Source organism: Salvelinus alpinus, chromosome 2, assembly GCF_045679555.1.
Source record: "Salvelinus alpinus chromosome 2, SLU_Salpinus.1, whole genome shotgun sequence".
Taxonomy (NCBI): domain Eukaryota; kingdom Metazoa; phylum Chordata; class Actinopteri; order Salmoniformes; family Salmonidae; genus Salvelinus; species Salvelinus alpinus.
The window spans coordinates 18,191,381-18,201,607 of NC_092087.1; positions in this window are offsets into that span (position 1 = coordinate 18,191,381).

Sequence of the window (10,227 nt, forward strand, 5' to 3'; positions counted from 1 at the left end):
GGAGCGGGACTCTAACCCGGACGCTTATAAGAAATCCCGCTATGCCTTCAGACGAACCATCAAATAGGCAAAGCGTAACTACAGGACTATGATTGAATTGTACTACACCGGCTCAGACGCTATTACGAACTACAAAGGGAAGCCCAGACACGAGCTGCCAAGTGACATAAGCCTAGCAGACGAGCTAAATGCTTTTCATGATCGCTTTGAGGCAAGCAACACTGAAGCATGCACGAGAGCACCAGCTTTTCTGGATAACTGTGTGATCACGCTCTCGGTGGCCGATGTGAACAAACCTTTAAACAGGTTAACATTCACAAAGCCGTTGGGCCAGACGGATTACCAGGACGTGTACTCAAAGCATGTGCGGACCAACTGTCATGTTCAACCCCTCCCTGAATGAGTCTATAATACTTACATGTTTCAAGCAGACCACCATAGTCCCTGTAATCATGGAAGTGAAGGTAACCTGCCTAAATGATTACCACCCCGTAGCACTCACGTCGGTAGCCCTGAAGTGCTTTGAAAGGCTGGTCATGGCTCATATCAACAGCATCCTCCCGGACACCCTAGACCCACTCCAATTCGCATAGCGCCCCAAAAGATCCACAGATGACGCAATCTCAATTGCACTCAACACTGTCCTTTCCCACCTGGACAAAAGGAACACCTACGTCAGAATGCTGTTCATTGACTACAGTGTTCAACACCATAGTGCCCTCAAATCTCATCACTAAGCTAAGGACCCTGGGACTAAACACCTCCCTCTGCAACTGGATACTGGACTTCCTGACGGGCCGCCCCCAGGTGGTAAGAGTAGGCAACAACACGTCTGCCATGCTGATCCTCAACACAGGGCCCCGTGCTTATTGCCCTTCTGTACTCCCTGTTAACCCATGACTGCATAGCCAAGCATTACTCCAACACCATCATTAAGTTTGACGACGACACAACGGTGGTAGGCCTGATCACCGACAACGATGAGACAGCCTATAGGGAGGAGGTCAGAGACCTGGAAGTGTGGTGCCAGGACAACAACCTCTCCCTCAAAGTGATCAAGACAAAGGAGAGGATCGTGGACTACAGGAAAAGGAGGGTCGAGCACACCCCCATTCTCATCGACGGGGCTTTAGTGGAGCAGGTTGAGAGCTTCAAGTTCCTTGGTGTCCACATCATCAACAAACTATCATGGTCCAAACACACCAAGACAGTCGTGAAGAGGGCATGACAACCCCTATTCCCCCTCAGGAGACTGAAAAGATTTGGCTGCACCATCAAAAGCATCCTGACTGGTAGCATCAACGCCTGGCATGGCAACTGCTCAGCCGCAAGGCGCTACAGAGGGTAGTGCGTACGGCCCAGTACATCACTGGTGCCAAGCTTCCTGACATCCAGGACTTCTACACTAGGCGGTGTCAGAGGAAGGCCCTAAAAATTGCCAAAGACTCCAGCCACCCTAGTCAAAGACTGTTCTCTCTGCTACTGCACAACAAGCGGTACCTAGGCGCAAGTCTAGGTCCAAAATGCTTCTTAACAGCTTCTACCACCATAAGACAGCTGAACAGCTAATTAGATGGTTACCCGGAATAATTGCATTGACCCCCCCCACCCACCTTTCTTTACACCGCTGCTACTCGCTGTTTATTATCTATTATCTACATTACATGTACATATTACCTCAGTTACCTCAACTAACCTTTACCACTGTACATTGACTCAGTACTGGTACCCCCTGCATATAGCCTCGTAATTGTTATTTTATTGTTTTTTATTTATTTATTCCTTTTTCTCCCCAGTTGGCAGTTACAGTCTTGCCGCCTCGCTGCAACTCCCCTACGGACTCAGGAGAGGTGAAGGTCGAGAGCCATGCATCCTCCGAAACATGACCCTGCCAAGCCACACTGCTTGCTTAACCCAGAAGCACCAATGTGCGGCTGAAACACCTTCCAGCTGAAACACCTTCCAGCTGGTGACCGAAGTCAGCTTGTAGGCACCCGGCCCGCCACAAGGAGTTGCTAGAGCGATTGTGCGCCGCCACAATTGTACGCCGCCACAATTGTACGCCGCCACATGGGTCTCCCGGTCACGGCCGGCTTTGACACAGCCTGGGATTGAACCCAGGTCTATAGTGACGCCTCAAGCACTATTTAGTAAATATTTTCCTTAACTCTTATTTTTCTTAAAACTGCATTGTTGGTTAAGGGCTTGTAAGCATTTCACGGTAAGGTCTACACCTGTTGTATTCGGCGCATGTGACAATTTTTTTTTGATTTGATGCAGCTGTAACTGTCAACTTTGGTTCTTGCCGTTTTTGCCTATCCATTGCCGCTGATGTCACTTTCCTCTTCATTTTGGGCTTTCAGATTCTATCTAAAGTGCTGTTATGATTTTTATGCTCCACTCTGGTCTTAATCTTAGTGATCAGGGAGTGGTACCCACTGCCAAGTAGATTGACTTCCCCTGTCAGGCCTCCAAAAGTCTTTGGGTACCGCGTTAAAATGGATTTTTGCAATTTCACTGCATACAGCCTTGTTGGTATTGGGGCAGTTCTCACGCATGGCGTCACCAGTCTCCCTCACCATCTGCCGCCGCAACCCAACTCCCTTGGGCAATGGCCTGCTTGAGGCTGGAGGGCATCTTCTGTCGAGATACAGTTGAAGTTGGAAGTTTATGTACACTTAGGTTAAAACTCGTTTTTCAACCACTCCACAAATTTCTTGTTAACAAACTATAGTTTTGGCAAGTCGGTTAGGACATCTACTTTGTGCATGACAGAAGTAATTTTTCCAACAATTGTTTACAGCGAGATTATTTCACTGCATCACAATTCCAGTGTGTCAGAAGTTTACATACACTAAGTTGACTGTGCCTTTAAACAGCTTGGAAAATTCCAGAAAATGATGTCATGGCTTTAGAAGCTTCTGATAGGCTAATTGACATAATTTGAGTCAATTGGAGGTGTACCTGCGGATGTATTTCAAGGCCTACCTTCAATCTCAGTGCCTCTTTGCTTGATTGACGTCATGGGAAAATCAAAAGAAGACCTCAAAAAGACCTCAACAAGTCTGGTTCATCCTTGGGAGCAATTTCCAAATGCCTGAAGGTACTCCGTTCATCTGTACAAACAATAGTATGCAAGTATAAACACTATAGGACCACGCAGCCGTCATACCGCTCAGGAAGGAGATGCGTTCTGTCTCCTAGAGATGAATGTACTTTGATGCGAAAAGTGCAAATCAATCCCAGGAAAACAGCAAAGGACCTTGTGAAGATGCTGGAGGAAACGGGTACAAAAGTATTTTTATCCACAGTAACACGAGTCCTATATCGACATAACCTGGATGGCCGAACAGCAAGGAAGAAGCCACTGCTCCAAAACTCCATAAAAAAGCCAGACTAAAATTAATACATGCTTTTGTTACTTCTAGGTTAGACTACTGCAATACTCTACTTTCCGGCTACCCGGATAAAGCACTAAATAAACTTCAGTTAGTGCTAAATACGGCTGCTAGAATCCTGACTAGAACCCCCCAAAAATGTAAAATAATAATTTGATCATATTACTCCAGTGCTAGCCTCCCTACACTGGCTTCCTGTTAAGGCAAGGGCTGATTTCAAGGTTTTACTGCTAACCTACAAAGCATTACATGGGCTTGCTCCTACCTATCTTTCTGATTTGGTCCTGACATGCATACCTACACATACGCTATGGTCACAAGACGCAGGCCTCCTAATTGTCCCTAGAATTTCTAAGCAAACAGCTGGAGGCAGGGCTTTCTCCTATAGAGCTCCATTTTTATGGAATGGTCTGCCTACCCATGTGAGAGACGCAGACTCGGTCTCAACCTTTAAGTCTTTACTGAAGACTCATCTCTTCAGTAGGTCATATGATTGAGTGTAGTCTGGCCCAGGAGTGTGAAGGTGAACGTAAAGGCTCTGGAGCAACGAACCACCCTTGCTGTCTCTGCCTGGCCTGTTCCCCTCTCTCCACTGGGATTCTCTGCCTCTAACCCTATTACAGGGGCTGAGTCACTGGCTTACTGGTGCTCTTCCATGCCGTCCCTAGGAGGGGTGCGTCACTTGAGTGGGTTGAGTCACTGACGTGATCTTCCTGTCTGCCCCCCCTTGGGTTGTGCCGTGACGGAGATCTTTGTGGGCTATACTCGGCCTCGTCTCAGGATGGTAAGTTGGTGGTTGAAGATATCCCTCTAGTGGTGTGGGGGCTGTGCTTTGGCAAAGTGGGTGGGGTTATATCCTGCCTGTTTGGCCCTGTCCGGGGGTATCATCGGATGGGGCCATAGTGTCTCCTGACCCCTCCCGTCTCATCCTCCAGTATTTATGCTGCAGTAGTTTGTGTCTGGGGGCTAGGGTCAGTCTGTTATATCTGGAGTACTTCTCCTGTCTTATCCGGTGTCCTGTGTGAATTTTAGTATGCTCTCTCTAATTCTCTCTTTCTCTCTGAGGACCTGAGCCCTAAGACCATGCCTCAGGACTACCTGGCATGATGACTCCTTGCTGTCCCCAGTCCACCTGGCCGTGCTGCTGTTCCAGTTTCAACTGTTCTGCCTGCGGCTATGGAACCCTGACCTGTTCACTGGACGTGCTACCCGTCCCAGACCTGCTGTTTTCAACTCTCTAGAGACAGCAGGAGCGGTAGAGTTACACTCAATGATTGGCTATGAAAACCAACTGACATTTACTCCTGAGGTGCTGACTTGTTGCGCCCTCGACAACTACTGTGATTATTATTATTTGACCATGCTGGTCATTTATAAACATTTGAACATCTTGGCCATGTTCTGTTATAATCTCCACCCGGGCACAGCCAGAAGAGGACTGGCCACCCCTCATAGCCTGGTTCCTCTCTAGGTTTCTTCCTAGGTTTTGGCCTTTCTAGGGAGTTTTTCCAAGCCACCGTGCTTCTACACCTGCATTGCTTGCTGTTTGGGGTTTTAGGCTGGGTTTCTGTACAGCACTTTGAGATATCAGCTGATGTAAGAAGGGCTATATAAGAAAATACATTTGATTTGACTACGGTTTGCAACTGCACATGAGGACAAAGATCGTACTTTTTGGAGAAATGTCCTCTGGTCTGATGAAACAAAAATAGAACTGTTTGGCCATAATGACCATTGTTATGTTTGGAGGAAAAAGGGGGAGGCTTGCAAGCTAAAGAACACCATCCCAACCGTGAAGCACGGGGGTGGCAGCATCATGTTGTGGGGGTGCTTTGCTGCAGGAGGGACTGGTGCGCTTCACAAAATAGATGGCATCATGAGGGAGAAAAACGATGTGGATATATTGAAGCAAAATCTCAAGACATCAATCAGGAAGTTAAAGCTTGGTCGGAAATGGGTCTTCCAAATGGACAATGACCCCAAGCATACTTCCAAAGTTGTGGCAAAATGGCTCAAGGACAACAAAGTCAAGGTATTGGAGTGGCCATCACAAAGCCCTGACCTCAATCCTATAGAAAATGTGTGGGCAGAACTGAAAAGTGTGTGCGAGCAATGAGGCCTACAAACCTGACTCAGTTACACCAGCTCTGTCAGGAGGAATGGGCCAAAATTCACCCAACTTATTGTGGGAAACTTGTGGAAGGCTACCTGACGCGTTTGACCCAGGTTAACAATTGAAAGGCAATGCTACCAAATACTAATTGAGTGTATGTAAACTTCTGACCCACTGGTAATGTGATGAAAGAAATAAAAGCTGAAATAAATCATTATCTCTACTGTTATTCTGACATTTCACATTCTTAAAATAAAGTGGTGATCCTAACTGACCTAAGACAGGGAATTTTTACTAAGATTAAATGTCAGGAATTGTGAAAAACTAAATGTAAATATATTTAGCTCAGGTGTATGTAAACTTCCGACTTCAACTGTACATGGAAGTCGCTGACCCACAATGTGCTCATGTTGCCCATTGTTTTTGTAGGAAGGGAAAGAGGCCAGGCTTGGAGAGGACAGCCATTCACTCACACCACTGACTGACTCGGGAAGCAGATGAGCAACTAGAATCTTTAAAAAAGAAAAGATAAAACAATGTAGGCATATATTACAATGTGTAAGAAACATACTCCAGCGTTTTGGATTTGAGATCAGATTTATTTGAGGGTAGATATTAGGGTGGTATGTTCTTACACTCATTAAAACATTGTTCAAAGGTAAGAAACAATCACAATGCAGCTGATTTACTTAAGCCTATTCAATTATCAACGAAATAAGCTAAATAATAATGCCTACTGCAGCATTTATTCCAGACACAGAAAGGTATTCAATTGCCCCAGATATTGTTTCACTTACAAAAGGAGTAAAAATGTTCCTCTCCTGACACTTATGCCACAACATTGTACAATCAAAATTAGCTAATAATCTTTTCGCCGGCTACGCATGTTTGTCGAGCGACAGATCATTAGAAAATACAATGACAAACAAACTATTCACAGATACAGAACAATTCAGCCTGTCCATTCCTCATTTGTCTTGTAAAAAAAATACAAAGACAAAACTGTCTGTCAGGCTATGCGCTGCGCCATCACAGCACAAGAGGCCAATAATTTACAGAACCATTTAAAATATTTTTTACATTATTTTATGTATTTTTTGTTTGTCATTTCTGTCCCTTTTTATTACATATGCCTCACTCCATTGTAGCACAAACATTGAGTCTTATGTATGACGCTACAAGCTTAGCGCACCTGTATTTGGGGAGTTTCTCCCATTCTTCTCTGCAGATCCTCTCAAGCTCTGTCAGGTTGGATGGGGAATGTTGCTTCACAGCTATTTTCAGGTCTCTCCAGAGATGATGGATTTAGTTCAAGTCCGGGCTCTGGCTGGACCACTCAAGGATATTCAGAAACTTGTCCCGAAGCCACTCCTGTGTTGTCTTGGCTGTGTGCTTAGGGTCGAGGTCCTGTTGGAAGGTGAACCTTTGTCCCAGTCAGGTCCTGAGCGCTCTGGAGCAGATATTCATCAAGGATCTCTCTGTACTTTGCTCCGTTCATCTTTACCTCGATCCTGACTAGTCTCCCAGTCCCTGCCTCTGAAAAACACCCCCACAGCATGATGCTGCCACCACCATGCTTCATTGTAGGGATGGTGCCAGGTTTCCTCAAGACATTGCGCTTGCCATTCAGGCCAAAGAGTTCAATCTTGGTTTCATCAGACCAGAGAATCATGTTTCTCATAGTCTAAAAGTCTTTAAGTGCCATTTTGGCAAACTCCAAGTGGGCTGTCATGTGGCTTTTACTGAGGAGTGGCTTCCATCTGGTCATTCTACGATAAAGGTATGATTGGTGATATGCTGCAGAGATGATTGTCCTTCTGGAAGGTTCTCCCATCTCCCCAGAGGAACTGTAGAGCTCTGTCAGAGTGACCATTGGGTGCTTGGTCACCTCCCTGACCAAGGCCCTTCCCCCCTGATTGCTCAGTTTGGCTCGGGGGCCCGCTATAGGAAGAGTCTTGGTGGTTCCAAACGTCTTCCATTTAAGGATGATGGAGGCCACTGTGTTCTTGGGGACCTTCAATGCTGCAGACATTTTTTGGTACCCTTCTCCGGATCTGTGCTTCAACACAATCCTGTCTCTGAGCTCTAATTCCTTCGACCTCATGGCTTGGTTTTTGCTCTGACATACACTGTCAACAGTTGGACCTTATATAGACAGATGTCTGCCTTTTCAAATCATGTCCAATCAATTGAATTTACCACTGGTTGTCACCAGCTGTGCCCTCTCAGACTGATGTTGATCTTGATGATCTTTAGTTTGGGTGCGCCTGCTGTGAGGGACCGGTGAGTTGGCAACCAATGATGTGAGGCTTCGGGTCAGCCTGGGTGGTGACTTGAACTGCTGGATACTCATTGAAGCGGAGGAAGTTAGCTCCATTATCTCATGTCTCAACTTTCCTCTCCAATTAGCTTTAGGCACATTGCGAGTGTTCTGGAAGAAGACCGGGTGCTTCTCTCATCTTTTGCAGAAGGGTAACTGCTGCTGGTCTGGTTCTGAGAGGAAGTAATTCCTCCCACAGTGCCCTCTGCTCATGGTCCCTCGGAGTGTTGTTGTGTGGTGTTCTCTGCCTTGACTCTTAGCTCACGTCATAGTCGACTAGACGATGTGGGGGGCGAGTCTGACGTAGTGGATGAACCACAACTTGAGGAGGATCTTCTCTGGTGACTGGCATCCTTGAGCTTTAACAATTACTGTGTCCGGCTCGTAAGGACCATGAAAAATATGGGTTGGTTACAAAATCGAAGGACTATTAAAATAGATAGAAAAGTCAGGTGTTGTTTTTCAGGCCGGTAGTACCAATAAGCAATGTCCGTCCTGAGCAACGAGGAGGCAGTATTTCCAGTTTAGAGGGTTTTAATCCTTAAGAGTCTACTGACGCAGCCATGCTTCAATCTAAGTAGCATAACAAAAATATCCCCATCAAAATGTGTCAGTTTAAGCTAGACATATCATGGGCTGCGTCTCAATCCACCGCATCCGCCTATGGCGTCCTTCCCATCTTTTTTATTTATTTATTTCACCTTTTATTTAACCAGGTAGGCTAGTTGAGATCAAGTTCTCATTTACAACTATGACCTGGATGGAAATCTGCGGTGGAAGGTGGCAGAGCTACAGCAATGTTTGTCAGACCAGGAGACATCCCGAAAATCAGTCTTCTCATGAAAACGTCTGTAGCGTCCGAACGGTTTGGTCTACAAACTATTGTGACCACTCTAAGGTTTGCTCTACGACCCCCACAAGTGTCCCGGGACTCGTCTGAAGGTAACGTATACAAACTAATGGAAGTATGTAGGTAGTTTTGTGCCAACAAAAATAGGCGTTAAATATGTGTCCAAATATCTTCGATATAGCACACACTTCAAAAACTTTTCCTTATGATTTATGACTGTCTTTTTGGCCATTTATGACTGTGTAATTCAGTATGTTTCTATGGGTTATGGTAGTAAAGGCCAAATGGTATGACAATCTTAAAACAATTCCATATGTTAGCTCTTAAGATCTTTAGGCAGTTACATCTTATATGCACAAACAATAAAAATGTCAGTCAGCAAGGATATTGTCTACAAGGGGAAAAAGGTAGCAGGAGGAAAACAGGTGGTGCTCATCAGGATGGAAAGCAATGTTATCGGACTTCTGCCTTGCCATGCTAGGGGTCCTACACAAATGACCCTGAACTCTCTGGAATAGAGGCTACTGATTGGCTTATATAAGAATGACTGGCGTGACTTTGGCCAATAAGAAAACCAAAGGTGATTAGAGTCTGAAAGATATTAGACTAGGCCGCCTGATTTAACCAACACTATCAGATTACCTCTCAATCTCATCACTATCAAACAACCTTTCAGTACGATCACTTGTTGTAACACTGGGGGTGTTGTCACTCAAGTTACCCTCTACACTAGTTTCAATAGAAATGTCAGATGTTTGCTAGACTCTGCCAGAGCTAAAACATCCACATGGAATTTACGCCACAGTTTATGATAAGCCATAGCTAAATTGCAGTAGTCCAACAAACAATCAAACTAAGTACCATCGGAATTCATAGGTGACAAAATGATTTTGTCTTACTACCTCTTCAGAGATCGTCTAGCTGCTCTCCACAGGGCTTGATAAACTTGAAATTGGTTGTGCTCTGTGTTAATTATCGTAAGCTACCCATACTAATAAGGCAATCAATCTGGTGAAGCTGTTAGATGACGTCTTTTCATTAGTTTGGCAAAACTTCTTGCAATGTAAATCACAAAACATGATTTGGCAACCTAGCCCTATAAATAAAACATCAAATTCATGAAATTAATATAAAAACCTTTACATTTGGATATTGTCTTATCCATATATACTATGAATAACATATTTATAAAACACTATCCAAAGGTAAAAGTGTATTATTAATATCATGAATTTGGCATCTTATTTATAGGGCTAATGGTAACTAGTTCTAAATTCAATCATGAATGAATGAATGAATGATAGTATACAATTCATTGAATGTAGCCTACATAAACCCAACCTCACTCCAAATGTACTTTCACATAGCTTGTGTAAAACAAGTTAAAGGAGTTAGTTACAACTAGTCAATGTTATAAAGTAGGGCATAACTAGTACAAATGAGTAAGGACGCTGAACAGTATCCATATGTGTTGACAAGACAGCTCAGCAGAAACAAACACAGCTTGTTTCCAAAACTAAGCAGGGTACATAGAGGTAGGCATCTG